Below are 10,513 nucleotides of genomic sequence, written 5' to 3'. Positions count from 1 at the left end.
ATACTGCACTTTGTTTACAGTTTGAGGGGGCTCTTATTGGCTTCGTTCTAAATTTATCTAAAAAGGAACCTAATAATTACACGCATGTGATGTTTCTATGTAGTAACTTGGCGTGGTACAACTTGTTAATATAGTGTTACATATGAAGAACAAAATTGGGAACCACCGTGGTTCAATTGTTAGCATGTCCGCCTTACATACATAGGGTCGAATCCAAGCTTTGACTCAACACTAAAAATTTTTCAGCGCGGACTATCCGCTCTCAGTAATGCTGATGTTCCAAAGCTACTCTAACAGGTCTGTTCCCAATTTCACAAAATTTTGCGAATTGTATCGAAAATAAAATCGTGCGATTTATAAAGGGTGATTTGTTAAGAGCTTGATAACTTTTTTTTAAAAAAAACGCATAAAATTTGCAAAATCTCATCGGTTCTTTATTTGAAACGTTAGACTGGTCCATGACATTTACTTTTTGAAGATAATTTCATTTAAATGTTGACCGCGGCTGCGTCTTAGGTGGTCCATTCGGAAAGTCCAATTTTGGGCAACTTTTTCGAGCATTTCGGCCGGAATAGCCCGAATTTCTTCGGAAATGTTGTCTTCCAAAGCTGGAATAGTTGCTGGCTTATTTCTGTAGACTTTAGACTTGACGTAGCCCCACAAAAAATAGTCTAAAGGCGTCAAATCGCATGATCTTGGTGGCCAACTTACCGGTCCATTTCTTGAGATGAATTGTGTAATGCCTCTGTGTGTATTTGCGGAAATGGTACTATTGTCATAGGCTGCGGCTTAGCTCGCCGGACGGGCAGGTTCTTCTTCCGCTGAGGACATACAAATTACTTTTAGTACCATATAAATTCAAAATTCAAAAATATAACTGCCACTCTAAGTGAAAACAACCAAATAATGATATGTAGATGAATCGGGATTGGATGCCTTTTTTCCTTTTGACCGTTACGATATTTTTTTAAATTCAATCGTCTGTTTAAATTTCGGCCAACGACTGAGACCAAGGTGATATTGTCTCGAATGGCTGCCCACCCCGTATGACTTCACAGTCATCCTTGGTATTTTCCATGCCATATTTATGAAAATACCCCAAACATGAATTAGTCTATCTCTAACCCACTGTTACATTTTCAGCCTTTTAGTATTTATACTAAACACATGTTGATTTCTCTACTTTTCACATTAATACAATTTTTATTAAATCAGTATAAGTATTTATAATGAAATATAAACAAATTAATAATTATAACATCTTTTATTTTTAATTACATAAATAATATTAGTTTATTTTTGAATAGTTTTTCATATAATTTAACAATATTCAAACATTTTACATTATTAATATTAATGTAATTGTTTAAAATTTTTGTTTAAATATATGAATGGATATATATTTATTGTTACTATTTATCGTTTTTATTATTTTGTTGACTATTTATTTTTGAGATTTACTTTAAAAAGAATTCTGTTATAAAGATGACTTTATTAAATTTGCCAAAAATCATATTTATAAACAATTTAGAATGAAAATTATGGATTTTAAATTGGTTTATTAATTGTGTTAAATTATTTTTTTTTTTTTTAAATAGCAACAAATAATTTTATGTGTTTTGTTCAATAGAGTATTCAATGATCGATTATTGTTTTAATATTTTTAATTTAGGCCTAAAAGAATCATATTTATTATACACAATTTTAGACAATTTTACATTGAGATTTTTTTTTATATATATATATATATATATATATATATATTTTTTTTAATTAGACAAAAAAAAATTAATCTTATAACATATTTTATATCTATATCTATATTTTTTTGTTTTTGATTTTGTAAATTTCATGTATAGTTGTATATTTTAACCAAATGTTTTATTTGACAAATTGTATACATATTTTTTTTGCATGACTCATATATAAAAAAAAATATTTTAAAGTAATTTAAAATAGAATAGTAGTTTAGTAAATCTTTCCTTTTTTTGTTTAGAATTTCAGTATATCCTTCATGTATATAGTAGTTTTAATTTTAGTATATAGTTTTAGTTATTCTTTTTTTGGTATCTCAGTTGTGATTTTTAAAATATACGATTATTAAGTGGTAAGTACTTCTTTTTCTTTTTAAACAGCACAGACAACAAATATGTTGTAGTGCTTTCAATATATGGAAACAATTATGGCCGCGTCTGTCTCCAAGAATTTCCATATATGAGAGCACTACGAAGTTAATGGAACAATAGGACACAGGACTAAAGTTGTTTGATTTTTTTTTTTGTTCAGCCTTAAAATATGTTAGTTTTCTTTACCTTATTTTTCTTTCATACAATTTAACAGCATTTATCACAAAACCTGCATGTATCAAAAAAGCTTCTGTTATTTCCAAGCTCAATTTACCAGTGGAGCTTTCGAGCGACTTGCCAGCCATCTAATTCTGAAATCTGCCTCCACGTGTTTTCGTCACTTCAACACGTGGGGTACATGCTGGTGTGAAGATGGCGTGGTTTCCTATTCATTTGTCCTATTCGAATAAAATAAACGAATTATCAACCTAAGATGAAACTACAGACAAAGTTATGAAAATACAACCCTTAAATGCTGAGATCGTAGTGAAATTATATTTTCTCTAAAATTCTATATAATTTTTATCGGATTTCACTCCTTGTAATTTTTGAAATCCCATAGAAAATATATTTGGGGAGATGCCCCAAACGATTTGCCACATGTATTTAACCAATTTGATGCAATATCCATCAACACTTATTAATGTACAAAAAAACGTAGACTATTAATCGATTTTGTAAACTTATCTGTGTTATTTATACCACATCTTCTGTCAATAGTCAAATATACACAAAATTAGTTAATTATTACAAATCATTTTAGTATCACCATTGGTTTAATTCATGTAACAATTTCCCATACGATCTCTACACATTTACGTCTGCTACATTTCCCGTGGAATGTCAAAAATATAGTTAATTTATTTCCTAAATTATTTAATAAATAACTATTTTATATTTACCTTTATATTATATCAAAAAAAAAATTCAAAAGACTTTTCCATATAAAAAATGTGGAGACTCAATTTGAACTTTTTGCAGACACTATTTGTTAATATAAGATGTCGCTACTCAAAAGCACGTTTTATGAATGACACATGTATGAATTGGCCCAAGCTCCCCCTTCCAAAGCTCACCTTTCGGTAGTCCGGAGGCTTAACATGTTATCGCCGTCACACAACAGCTGACATTGAACAGCCCGACACCATGCGATTTATCGTTCAATGGAAAAATACACATTTGTCGTTAACTGGCAATAAAAAATGTAGCGAGAACACAGAATGAATAGCAAATTAAACGTTCGAAAATGGGCAGATGTCACAAAGCCAACTCTTTTCACGAAGCCTGTGTAGCTGAAAAGAGCTGGGAAAATAAAATAAAATAAGAAAATATGGCCAATAATTTATGACACGACAACTCTGTCAGCTGTACGCGTTGTACGTTCCTTTTTGTGTAGTACCCAAATGTTGGCATATGCACAAAAACAAAATGTAAACAAACATAACACCGAGACCACTTCTCTCTGTTAAGAAATTTGTAATTTAAATATTTGCCTTCAATTATTCGTGAATACAAAATAAAAACCATTTGAAGTTGATGGTAAACGTTCGCCGAAATAACTACGTATCCCCGTGCTGCTAACTATTTTGTGATGATGAATATAAATGGCTCCTGTAAGCAAACATCGCCACAAATTTGAATGTATATAAAAGAATAGCCACAGGTAAAACATTGGATTCCCATAATATTCATACAGATCTGATTATCTCATTCATTTTTCTTTCGTCATTTTCATATATGGTACACCGAGGTTTTATCCAACACAAATTGCAAATAGAATCGCACAAGCTGGCAAATTTATGGTCAAAAGGGAAACGCTGCAATGAAGTGTTTGCATATCCATTTCTGGCAAATGCATAATCAGCCAACAACATTTTGGTTCACCGGTGCCTGTGTAAATGTAATGATTATGGAATGTGTCATAAAAATTGTGTTATGCAGCTGTATATACCTGCGATGACATGATGAAAATGTTTTTCAAATTTTGGAAAAGCAGCATTACAAACATTGTCCATGTACAGGTACAAAAAAAACATTGTACAATATTTAATTGGGTGAAAAATTGGAAAAGAATTTGAACAGGTAAATGAATGTGTGTTTGTGATTACAAACATGTTTACGAAATAAATATCTTTCTTATTTTTACAGGTCAAATTGTATATGACACAAACAAATTTATGGACAAAAAGGGATTCAATTGGAATAATATACAGGCTATCCGTTTTATGATGTGTGATTGCGTGGACAAAAGTATCCATTTTACAAAACACTGCATTTATGAATGAACTCTATGGCAGTGTAATTGAATCATTAGGAACAATGACTTTTGCCTTTTCGAGTTCGTTCATTGGCGTAAAATGTATGCACGCCGGTGATGATGGCAAATTCATGTATAGAGGTGGCGAATAAAAAATCAAATCCTGAATACCTTAAAATGTGGACATTTACAAATTGCACTCATTTTGAGCAAAATCCTATCGGATAACTGTTGATGTTAAAGATAAGTTCAATGTGAAATAGTTTGTTTCTATAGTTACTAATTTTGTTTCTTTTTTTTTCTTACAGGTTTTCCTTTATATCTACAATACTAAAGTCTTTCTTTCTTTTTTATAGGTTCTTGATTGCCGTCAAAAATGGAAGATCGCATACGATGATAGGAAATTTAATGATAATACGTGCGAACGTAATATTTAACAACAATGTTACAATTTAAGCTGCAGCAAACATTACAATATGGTGAGATCTCGACGATATAGTTTAAAGTAGAAATAAGTAGTTTAACTAGAATTAAGTAGTTGTACGTGGTTTAACTAGAATCATGTAGTAAATTGTCCAGGGCAATGCTTTTATTGTCGTAAGTGTTGTGCATGTATAATGCCGATTAGGTCGCCTTTCAAATTTTCAATTTCGTATTGGCTATTTCCAATTGCCTTTCGCACTCGGCATTTCAGCCACTGTTTGCATAGTTTTGCATTAATGCCTTTTGCAAAATTGCTTTGCACAAAGTTTTTTCTGAATACCTCTTGACCTGGTTTATATACCACATTGCGACTTCTACGATTATAATATTTGACATTTCTCTCATAAGCCTCGTGCATCTTTTCCTTCAAGCGTTTATGTATGAGCTGCATCTGGTCAGACTTAGGTAGAATAAGCGTTTCGCCTTCTGTTATCGAATTCAATTTTCTCAAAATCGTGTATGCGTCCGCATGAGTTATCATATTGTAACCATAGAGAGCAAAGTAAGGAGTTGTACCTGTTGAAGAGTGTACAGTTGATCTTAATGTGCATTCAATTTTCGAGAGTTTTTCATCCCATCGGGTTTGATCATCCTTCAGGTAACTTCTTATAGTACTCAATATGGTTTGGTTTACTCTTTCACTCGCGTTAGCCTGTGGTGCATGTATTGGCGTGCGAACATGTCTAACGCCAAATAGTTTAAGTAAATCCTGAAACGATTCTGAAACAAACTGTTTGCCGTTGTCGGAGTGTATTATCTCCGGCACTCCAAATTTATGAAAAACTTCTTCGAGAATGAATTTATTAACCAAATTAACTGTTGCCTTAGGCATCGATTTCAATAAAACGAATTTAGTTTTATGATCTAAGACAATGAAGATAAAAGCCTTTCCTGATTTTGTTCTTGGGTAAGGACCAAGAAAGTCAATATATATTTTCTGAAAAGGTCTCTGTGTCTTCACTTCATTCCCCATTGGTGGTCTCAGGACTTGTTTAGGATTTTTAATTTCCTTGCATGTATCGCATTGTCTCACATAATCACTGGTATGAATTGCCATGGACGGCCAATAAAAGAATTGTCTGATATTATGTAATGTTTTCGCAATTCCTCCATGCGATGTATTATCCTCGTGTGCCTTTCTAATTGTTTCCTTTGTCAATTTGTCCGGTAACCATATCTTCCAGCATTCGTTTTCGTTGTCTACATTGTCGTTGTTGAATTTTACCCTTTTATAAATAATCCCATCAGTAACTCTCAAGTCAGGTAATCGATCCTTATTCTGTTCAATGGTGTCTATGAGTGTTAAATACTTCTGGTCTTTAAATTCATTCGAGTTGAAATTCAATATACCTCTATGGTGATGAACAATCTCATCCATATTCAGCCTGGACAACATGTCTGGCACAATATTCTTTGAACCTTTTCGGTGTTCAATCGTGAATTTATATCCTTGGAGTTTTAAACTCCATCGAGCAAGTCTACCGTTTAGGTCGTGTTGCCGCATTAACCATTGCAGGCTAGAATGATCGGTAATAACAGTGAACTCCATGAGTTCAATGTATTGCCTGAATCGTTCAATGGCCAATAACACAGCTAGGCATTCTTTCTCAGTTGTTGAGTAATTTTTTTGTGCATTGTTCAGCTTCTTTGAAAAATATTCTATTGGGTGTTCGCCATCTTCTTCATCTTTTTGAAAAAGAACAGCCCCAATTCCAACATTAGAAGCATCACATTGCACAAAAAATGGCTTAGTGAAATCTGGGCTCGTTAATAAAGGACTTGACACTAAACGTAGTTTTAATTGCTCAAAGGATTTTAAAGCTTCAGGGGTCAAATTGAATTTCGGAGATTTCTTTAACGTATCCGTGAGAGGTGCTGACAAGGAAGAAAAGTCGTGGATAAACCGACGGTACCATCCGACTGTACCAAGAAATTTTCGGACATCCTTCTGATTTCTAGGCGGCCTTATATTCACTATCGCCTCTATCTTACTCGGATCAGGCTTCAGTTTTCCTGCTCCTACTATATATCCTAGATACTTTAATTCCTTGTAACAGAACTTAGACTTTTCCATGTTAATGGTCAGTCCAGCCGCTGTTAACCTATTGCCCACAATATTGAGAATATCGATATGCGTGTCAAAATTAGATGATACAACCAATAAATCATCAAGGTACACAAATACCCGGTCCTTTAACTCTGAAGGAATCACCTTGTCCATCAGTCGACACATTCGTTGGGCTGCATTACACAGTCCGAAGGGCATTACTTTGAATTGATAATGTGGCCTTCCTTGGACTGTGAATGCAGTCAATGGCCGGCTAGATTCCTCCAGGGGAATTTGCCAAAATGCGTCCTTTAGATCTATGGCTGAAATGTAGTGTGTGTCACCTAGTCTTGCAAGCAATCCGTCAATATTCGGTAACGGATAAGCGTCTTTTCGCGTTACCTTATTTAGCTCCCTAGCATCAAGACATAACCGATTTTTATTGGGTTTTATTACCAATGTAACACGGTTATTCCAGTCCGCGTTTTGAGCCACCTCAATCACGTCAAGTTCCAACATTCTGTCCAGTTCATTATACATGAGTTTTTGAACAGCCGGACTGACAGGAAAATACCTCATTTTCCTCGGCGGTGAATTACCAACATCAATGCTGTGCTTTTCGAGATTAGTTTTGCCTAATCCAAATTTAGTATAGCATCGAAATGAAAGTTTTGCATTTTCTAGTCTCACAGTCTGTTCACCATCTAACTCATGCATTTTAAGCTGTTCAGGTATCTCGATTTCATCCACAGATACATTTCCCATCTTGATCCTGATACCAAGTTCACTCCATATGTTATAACCAAGTATTAGAGTCTGTTTCAAACTCGGAACCAAATAAAATATTTCGTCCCGTTTCGTATCTCCACATTCGATAGTCAATTTCACTTTCCCTATTATCTGACGATTATCACCACTTGCAGTTTGAATAAATGATTTGAAATTTAGAACAGGTACATTCATCTTTTTTACGTTCTCTATACAATCCTTTCCCAGACAACATATGGATGCACCACTGTCCATTAGTCCTCTGTATTCAACACCATTTAATTTTACATTCAGGTAGGGTCTAATGTCATTGTCCGTGGCAAGATGTGTGGATGCGATCTCTTTCCTTTCTCGTTTTCGTTTGGCATGATTTGTCCTGGCTTTAATTATCTTTTTGCTGTGAGGGATGAAATTCTTGAAAATTCTCTTACGGATTTCATTGTAGTTTTCTAATCTCTCCTCATATGGTACAATAGTTTTCAAATTTCTGTAATCGTTTTCTTGTTCTGTTCTATCCAAAATTTTGGGTGTAATGTTTATGGAAGGTTCTTGTAGATTTGCAGTTTGTACAGCAGCGTCTCTTACTGGGTTTGACCTTGTTGCGAACATGTTGTCCCAGTCGCCTGCATGTTCCTTTTGAAGTTTCCCGCGCATTTGGGGCATTTGGGTGATGTGACTCCATCGAACCCACATTTGAAACAAAAAATGTTTCTTTGCTCCATCGGGCAGTCTATGAAAGTATGGCCTGCTGTTTTACAGTTCCAGCAGACAAGCTGTCTTGTTGAAGCTGTTGCTCGTTGAATTTCTTCAACTTCTTGAAAATATTCCTGTTGTTCAATATCATTGTAGTCCACTTCGTGTATACGTTTGAAATTATTTTGTTGTTGCTGTTGGCGATAAGAAATCCTTTTAGCAATGCTTCTTTCAGCTCTTTTACACTCCTCTAAGAGCTCATCTATAGTTTCGATATTCTTGGGGTAAATTAGCTGAACGAGACCTTCTTTCAAATTGTCTTTTATAATCCTGACAATTTCATATTCCTGGATTTGAATGCGCATTTGGTTTTTCAACTTTATTATTTCCGAGATAAATGTATCGGCAGTTTCGGATGGCAACTGACGCCTATCCATTATACGCCTCTGAATCTCGAAATCGCTTTCAAAATTTCGAAACTTTTTGACCAAATGGTACTTTAAATGGTCCCAGTGGCAAAAAGGATTTTGTTGGCGAAATTCCCAGATCCAGTCATATGCTCGACCCGTCAATAAATGGTGAAATCCCTTGACAAAAATATCCCATGGACAATTATAATCCATTCTAAGGGATTCAGCCCTAAAAACGAAATCCTCTACACTAACTGATTTCGACGACCCATCAAATTTTATACCCCACTTTTGTAGCTGTAATGGAGTCATTGGTTTATATCCCAAGGCTAGATTTTGATTGACGTATTGTGTTGGTCCCTGATGGTGTAAATTAGCCTGTGATTGTCGTTGGTTAGGTATTTGTTGATAAGGTTGTTGATGGTGGTTTGGTAGAAATAGCTGTGATGGTGGTTGATTTTGGCTAGTATTGATCCGTTGATTTGAATGGTTATTTAAATGAGGTTGTTGTATGAAAGATCCATTGCCATTGTCCATTCTATTATTGGAATTATCCGCAATCGTGCTATTTAAATGAGAATCTAATGAATTTCGTATAGCTTGTGGAATCATCACCGCTAAACTTTGTTCGATAGATCTCATTATTTGCGCCTGAACAGCTCCAACTGATGCATCTACATAATTGCGCAAATTAGCTCCGACGTCATTATCCGTGGCCTCTTGATCTGCTCGTTCGTTCACCGTAGGAAGCCTTTGTTCCTGTCTAGACATTCTCGAGAACTCTCTTCTTATTTCTTGTGCAGCAATGCTGTTGTATTCAGGGGTAGAAATATGGTTAGATGTCTCTGGGGAAGAAGTAGTTCGTGGCCCAAGTTCTCGGGGAAGTCTCAACGACATAAGAGGATTTATACCGTTTTGCGAAATGACAGTCCTGTTCAAGTCAGATATTGAATTCGAATTTGAATTCTGAGTATTACTCGTAGAGTAGTTGTTAACATGGTCCATCAAGTGTGCCAATTCCTGAGCTAAACTAGTGTTTCTAGCCGTGATATTATTTGTCGAATTCAAGTTTGTGGGCGCGATATTATTTAATCCCTGAGCTAAACGATTATTTCTAGCCGCAATACGATTTGATGATCGAGATGGTGCTCTATTGGTATTCATGATGAATTTTCAAAATTTTTTTGTATTATGCCCTTGATAAAACTAATTCAATTGGTAATAATTCAAATGAATAGATTTTTTTATGTATAGCAGAGTTTTGTATAAATGTTATTAAGCAAATTAATATTTTGATATGGATATTCGTTTAGATGAAAAGACGTAAAACAAAGTATATAAATTTGATTGTTGTTATATATGGTGTGAAATAATGGAAAAACATATAACATGTAGTATTAGTAAATTAGTTTTTTTTTTTTTTTTTGTATATAATATTTAGTACATATAGATGATAGTGTTTTAGTTGTTTTGTCAAGTTTAATTGCAAAATTATTAATAAATTTTGTTAGTTTCGTTTCAGGTTATTACTGGCTGAATTCTGTAAGCAGTTATTGGTTGAGATAGATTGGTAGGCCGAAATTTAATACAATTCTATCACATGCCCATAGCAATTAAGTCTTTCTAACTATTATTAGAAATTTTTATTTATAAGCAAACAAATTGTAATTAATATTATCTTTCCTGTTTCAATAAAAAAACATAAAGTAAATTCAGTCGAATTTAAAAA

At 34.0% G+C, this 10,513-nt stretch overlaps 1 long non-coding RNA gene across 1 annotated transcript; it reads left to right on the top strand.

The window, feature by feature from the left end:
* Positions 1 to 3,033: 3,033 nt before the first annotated feature.
* On the top strand, positions 3,034 to 10,513 carry LOC142227177 (uncharacterized). The gene is made up of 3 exons (XR_012719799.1): positions 3,034 to 4,208; positions 4,275 to 4,862; positions 10,296 to 10,513. It is a non-coding gene; the product is annotated as an uncharacterized LOC142227177 (long non-coding RNA).

This window comes from Haematobia irritans, chromosome 2 (assembly GCF_050003625.1).
Source record: "Haematobia irritans isolate KBUSLIRL chromosome 2, ASM5000362v1, whole genome shotgun sequence".
Taxonomy (NCBI): domain Eukaryota; kingdom Metazoa; phylum Arthropoda; class Insecta; order Diptera; family Muscidae; genus Haematobia; species Haematobia irritans.
This window is presented reverse-complemented; position numbering and strand designations above follow the sequence as displayed.